This window comes from Talpa europaea (genome assembly GCF_964194135.1).
Source record: "Talpa europaea genome assembly, chromosome: 1".
Taxonomy (NCBI): domain Eukaryota; kingdom Metazoa; phylum Chordata; class Mammalia; order Eulipotyphla; family Talpidae; genus Talpa; species Talpa europaea.
Window position 1 is genome coordinate 157,772,387 of NC_140073.1, and position 6,270 is coordinate 157,778,656.

The window sequence follows — 6,270 nt, forward strand, 5'->3', positions numbered from 1 at the left end:
AAGGGCCCGTCTTAAGCCCCCCTGAGCTTCCCAGTGAGAAAGAGCTGCCAGTGGGGGACAAGTGTCCCCAGCGTCAGCCATGCGGCCCTCCGGCCTTCTCAGGGGGAGTGGGGGCCGACCGCGTCCCACTGCCTTCTGGGGGTGCCTGCAGGGTGGCCACTCTGGCCTGTGGCCCCGGGAACACAGCGCGGAGGCGGTCTAGCTGAGGTGGCAGCCAGGAGGCTGCCACTGCCATGGAGCCAGGCATTCTGGGGGTCCCCCAGCCTCCCCGGGTGGCCCGCTCCCATCTGCGGAGCCCCAAGCTGCAGGAGGGTCGGCGGGCAGCCCTGCACTATGCCTGGTGGGGGGGGGCCAGGCCTGCAGCCCTGGCTGCCCGGGCCTCGCTGGGGGGTCTCTGCGGGCACCCCGTCGTCCCACATCAGGGCGCGCCGCTCCCCTCCGTCTTGGCAGGCCCAGCCTTGCGCCCTTTCATCACTTTGGGGGGTGCTCCCTCCGCATTCTCAGGTGGAAGTGTTTAAGCCGGTCCCCACAGCCACCCCTCCGAGCTCCCGCCCCCAGCGCAGTGCCCCCTGCAAATGGGGCCCACATGCGCGGTGATGCGAGGGGCGCCCGCTGCCAAGAATGCGGCGGAGAGCGGAGGAGCGACGCGGGAGGGAGCCCACACCCCGCGGGGACCCCCTCGGAGCGGACACCGCAGCAGCTGCAGATGCTCGGGCCTCCCGGGCCCAAAGAAGGCGGCTGGGCTTGGCCCCACCCACGCCCACAGGGCAGGGAGAGCCGCCTGGGCCTGGGGAAGGGCCTCTGCCCTGCTGGTCGTCTCCTCCGTGGGCGCTTCTCTGCTGCGACCTTGGGAAGCGCTGCCCACAGACGTGTCACCTGCGCTGGGGACCCTCCCGGGGACCCCGCGGTGGGTGGAGGGGCTCTGCCAGGCCTTGGGGCCCCCGTGCCAGCCTCTGTCTTCCTCGCTGGCGCCTGCCCCGCGCCGGGCTGGCCCCTTCCACCCGGATCCCCGCTTTTTACTCCTGGTTCGGGGTTTGGGGTGTGGGTGTGGAATTGGCTGCGCAGGGTGTGGACTGAAGGGGCAGGGGGCCCAGCAGGGGGGCTGGTCTGCGCTTAGGACCCGCATGTGGGGGCGTCTGGTCAGCCCACAGCTGCGAGATGCCCAGCCAGGGCATTGTGGGGGGGTGTTCCTCTTCCCCCCGTCCCTGCTGCGGGAGCAGGGGACCCTCAGGAGGAAGACAAGGTGCAGAGGAGCACCGGCCGCTCTGTGGCTGCCCCCAGACATGCTGCTCTTGGGCCCCCCTCCTGCTCTGCACCCTGATATCCCAGGAAAACCAGCCGGCAGCCACAGTGCCCATCGGAGGGGCCTCTGGACGCCCTCGCGCCCGGTGCAGGCTCCCTGTCCTCCTCCGCTCTCTGCTGGCCCTGTCCTGTGGCTCCCTGGCCCCGGGGCCTCGCAGCCCTGCTCCCCCCGGCCTTGCCCTGCGGCTCTGCCCTGGCTGCTTCGGGCGCCCAGCCCGCCGAGGGGAGGCCAGCGGACAGCGCCTCCATGCTGACGCCCTGTCCTGCACCCGACTCCGGCTCTCAAGGGGGAAGCCCTTGAGATGGTGCTCAAGGCCTCTGACTGGGCGCCGGCCTGCGCCTCTCTCCTCGAGGAGCGGCTCGGTCAGCACATCGGGTCAGTCAGCGGAGTGGGTCACGCTGAGCTACGGTTCAGTGACAACCGTTCTCGCCAAGACGGCAGGTGCAGGAGGCCAGCCAGCGCACCTGCTCGCCCTGCCCCCGGCGGGAGCGGGACGCGCAGAACCAGCCCCAGACGCCCGGACCCCGCCCTGCGCGACAGCCTGCGGCGTGACCCCGAGACCCCCTCCCTGCCCCTGCCCGGGCCGCGACGCCTGCTCACGCGCTTCTGGTTTTTCCAAGCTCAAGGACAGCCGTCCTGGCTGCACCCCTTGCTAGGAATCGCGCCATTTCCGTCTCGGGGCAGGGCTGTGAAGGTCACATGATTTAGCTTTTCATGTTGCGCGGACTCCTAAAGGTACCGTCTGGGATGGGGTGCCAGGAGAGCGCATTCTGGCCCCCATTCTTGCTCAAGGATATATGGACACTATTTCCTTTCTGCTAAAAATAGTCGCGCTCTGGCACCGTCACCACAAAATGCCGATCAGGGTAAGTCACCGCTTGCGCCCCGAGCCTCCTTTACTCCATGTGTAGGGTGGGGTGCGGGGACAGCACGCCTCCGGAAGACGCCGGCGGGCGGAAAGCACCGTCGTGACCAGGGGCCTGGGAGCACTGCTGGGAGGGGCAGGGCTGCGTGGGGACTAAACGCCGCCGCTGTGGACACGCCGAGGGGTGCAGTCGCGCACGGTGAAAGGCCCACGAGCCTGCTGCCTCCGCCTTGCTCTGCTCCCCTTGTTCTTAGTTTCAGTCTCAGATGTTCGCTGGCACGAGGGCAGGGTTTCTCCCGTGCCCCCCCTTTTGCCTCCAGGAATTGAGAAGAGGGGACATCTGAATGGCAAGACTGTGGGGCCAGGGAGAGGGATGAGAAAGTTTCCTCACAACGTGGGGTGCCGGCCTTCCTCGGGCATGCGTCTTTTCATAAGTGAACTAGGGATACATTAATCTGGAGGTTAGAGTTTGCTCTCTAATGTTTCAAATATTTAGTGATAATAGACATTTCATGCTTTTGATGAAATCTTATGAAGCAGATAACATGAAAAATGTCTTGATGCAAATGCCTAGGCTTATTGGCTAAAGCCTAACACATATAGTGACCACTCACTCACCAGAAGAAATTCCTTATCCTAGCCCAAAACAGTGAGGGAGCAGAAACCAGAAATGGAGGCGAGTAGACGGCTGGGGCTGCGCTGGGCACTGGCGCCAGCGAGGCAGAGACGGGAGCTGGAGTTACGGTGTGTGTCTCTTTAACTAACGAGCTTTTGGGATTTGATGGCTGTGCAGAAACAGATGAATCTTTGGCCTCATAAGAGGCTGGAGGTGAGAACTGAACTTCTTACACAAGAGTCATCCCACTCTTTGAAGAGCTTTGATGAAAAGATGTTCCAGAAAAGCCCAGTCATTGGGACAGGGAGATGACAGAAAGTCTGTCAGCCCTGGCCTGCTTCTGAAGAGGAAAAATGGTTGCCTTTGAGGTTTGTAACCAGTGGCTCTCCCCAAGTGTATTTGGGATTTGAGTTACTGACTGGCATGGACCCCAGTCTGAGAGAACAGGGCTAAGGACAGCCCCTGAAGCACCTGGCAGAGGAAAACACAAACCTCTGGGTGGGCACAAAGGACTCTCACAGAGAAACTCCAGCGAAGATGAGCTCAAAATTCAAGTGTCAGCCTGAGGAGAAAAATAAACTCTGAGTAAATTTGAAGATATAACAAACAGTAGGATTTAGATCCTAAGAGCCTAACAAAATGATCAAATAGCTGTCATAAAATAGTGAGGGTTAGGGGGCCTCCCTGGTGGTGCAAAGAGTTGAGCGTCAGCATTATGCAGCTATCCACAGCCACGGCAGCATGACTTCCATCCCCGCCCAGGGAGCTACCCACATGGCGCAGCAGACCTCTCCTGTCTCACCCAATGCTCCCCTCAGCAGTGGATTTCAGTTGATCTGCCTGTTCTGTTCCCCACTCTGTCTCTGGCAAATCCTCTCACCTCCCAAACCTCTGGCCTGCACCCCAGCTCTTAAATGCATAAATAAATAAGTCTTTAAAATAATAGTGAGGGTTAAAGACACAATGAGAAAAGCATGAATCGTTACCAAAGAAAAACAAAACATGATGCAAAAAGAAGTCTTAAAAAGAGAAAAAGGATTTTCTAAGGACCAAAAATATATAGATACTGAAAAATACATAGATACTGAAATTTAACAAAATCCTGAATGATTAGGTTAAAAATCAGGTCTGACACAGCTAAATAGAGAATTAGAAAAATAGAAGAGCATTGTAAGCACATGGAAAAAGATGGGAAATTGGAACAAGGTTAAATAATAAGGAGAGCAACTAAGAAGGTCCAATAAAAGCATAATAGGAGTTCAGGATGGCAGAAATGACCCCAATAGGTTAGTAATCACAAGAAACTCAATTCAATTTAATTTGCTATATAAAGAAATTGAAAGGGTAGATAAATTTAAAAAATATGAATTCATGTTCTTATTAAGACAAATAAGTAAATCATAAGGAAACAGAAAAGGTGAGAGTAGAAGTAGGTAAATAGATATCCCAGGCAAATATTGCTGAAAAGTTATTAATGACATTAGCATACAAAATAAACTTTGAAGTAAAAAAAATTAATGGTAACTAAGGGGTGTCATTATAAAATGGTAAAAAGGAATAGTTCACTAGGAGAAATTTATAAACTTATGACCCTCAAAAACATGACCTCCAACTATACAAAGCAAGATCTGATAGAATTATGAGCAGAGGGCATTAAGTTCACCCTTATAATATGGCAGTGTAGAGATATGGACTTTTAAAATACAAATTAATAACTTTGATCTAAAGAATTATAGGGGCCTCCCTGGTGGCTCAAGAGGTTAAGACGCGACCTATGAAGCAGTCCACAGCCTCTGCAGCACAAGTTTGATCCCTGGCCGGCCAGGGAGCTACCTACACGGCGCAGCAGACCTCTCCTGTCTGGCCCGCTGCTCCCCTCAGCAGTGTCTTCGGTCCATCTGCCTGTTCTGCTCCCCGTTCTGTCTCTGGTGGATCCTCTCACCCCCCTGCACCTCTGGCCTGTACCCCAGTTCTTGTATGCATACATAAATAAATCTTAAAAAAAATTATAGAATGTTGCACCTTAAAATTAATAATAAATAATATTTCAAAGACTCATGGAACTATTATAATGTTCACAGATTGGGTCATAAAACTAAGACTTGACAAATATTAAAACACTTGAGATCTTTCAGGCCGTGTTTTCTCTGCTCAATATAATTGTTAGAAGTCAATAAATTTCATCAAGTAGCATCTTACAACTCCCCCCTCTAAACACACACACATCTCACGAGAGCAGTCCGTGTTTATTTCACACATCACAGCACACAGGCCAGCGCGGATCTGGTGTGTCCTCTCTGCCGACACACGACAACAACTTATCTAGGAATAGATGTAAATGTTTCTCTCAATGGGTGACAGACTGTGAGGCCCCCGGAGCCCCACGTGCCCCAAGCTGCGCGGTACCCAGGGCTGTGGCCCCACCCTGCTGTCGCCCCCTGGCGTGTCCCTCCGGCCGGGGCAGGCCCGTGGCTGTCCTGCAGCGCCAGAGTTTGTGACCCAGTGGTCAGGCTGTGCCCGATCCCCGTCGCTGCTGGGACCCACACGTCTGCTGCTCACCTGGGCCAGGACCGTCCGCAGTGGACGGTGCTGAGCAGGACCGATGGGCCTGTCAGTCGTCTATCGCCCATCTGTCCGGTCATCCCTCTAGATGTTGCTGGATCCGGGATTTCGTGCCATGCCCAGCACATGCCAACGCCTGTTGAGGAATAACTGCATAAATGTGGCTCTGCCGCCCTCTGTGCTGCTGCCTGAGGCGACGCGGCTCTCCCGTGCCAGCCTCTGACGGGTGCCAGCTCAGCGGCTGGGCCGGCCACATGGAGCAATCGCGGGACTAGGGGCCTGTGTGCGTCAAGAAGTCTCTGCAGCATCACCAAAATGAGCAACACACAAAACATCACAGGTTTCCTCACATGACACACGTGTGTGCGGACAGTGGTCTCGCCCCACGCCTGCCAGCGCCTGGTGTCAAGGGGGACGCCGCCGCCTCCGGGACCCCGGCTCCATCTCCCCGACATGGGCACCCCTGCCCTGCTTGCCCTGCTGGCATCAGGGGTTGGGGGATGGGTGTGGCGGGTCGTCAGGGTCCCTGGAGCCTGCACCCCTCCTGCAAGGCACCCCTGTGCCCCGCACCGGCCGCATGGACACTGCCGGGTGGTTCTGAAGGAGGAGGCGGGCGGGCCGGGGGCTTCTTGGCGGGAGGACGTCCTGGCACTTGGAGCCGCCCTTGCCACCTGGGCCCCGGCCAGCGCGTTGGAGACCCTCTGCTCCCGCCCCCCAGACACCGCCCCTCCTTGTATAACCTCGCTGCAGGGCGTGCCCCTGCCCAGCCCGGAGAGACGCGCCAGTCTCCCAGGGCACGCGGGGGCCCTTGATGGCACAGCCACACCTAGGGCCTCCCTGACCGACAAAGGCCGCGGCCTGCGAAGTCGCCTGTATGGCGAGGGCGATGGCTCCAGCTCCGAGCAGGAGCACAGGGGTCCCCGC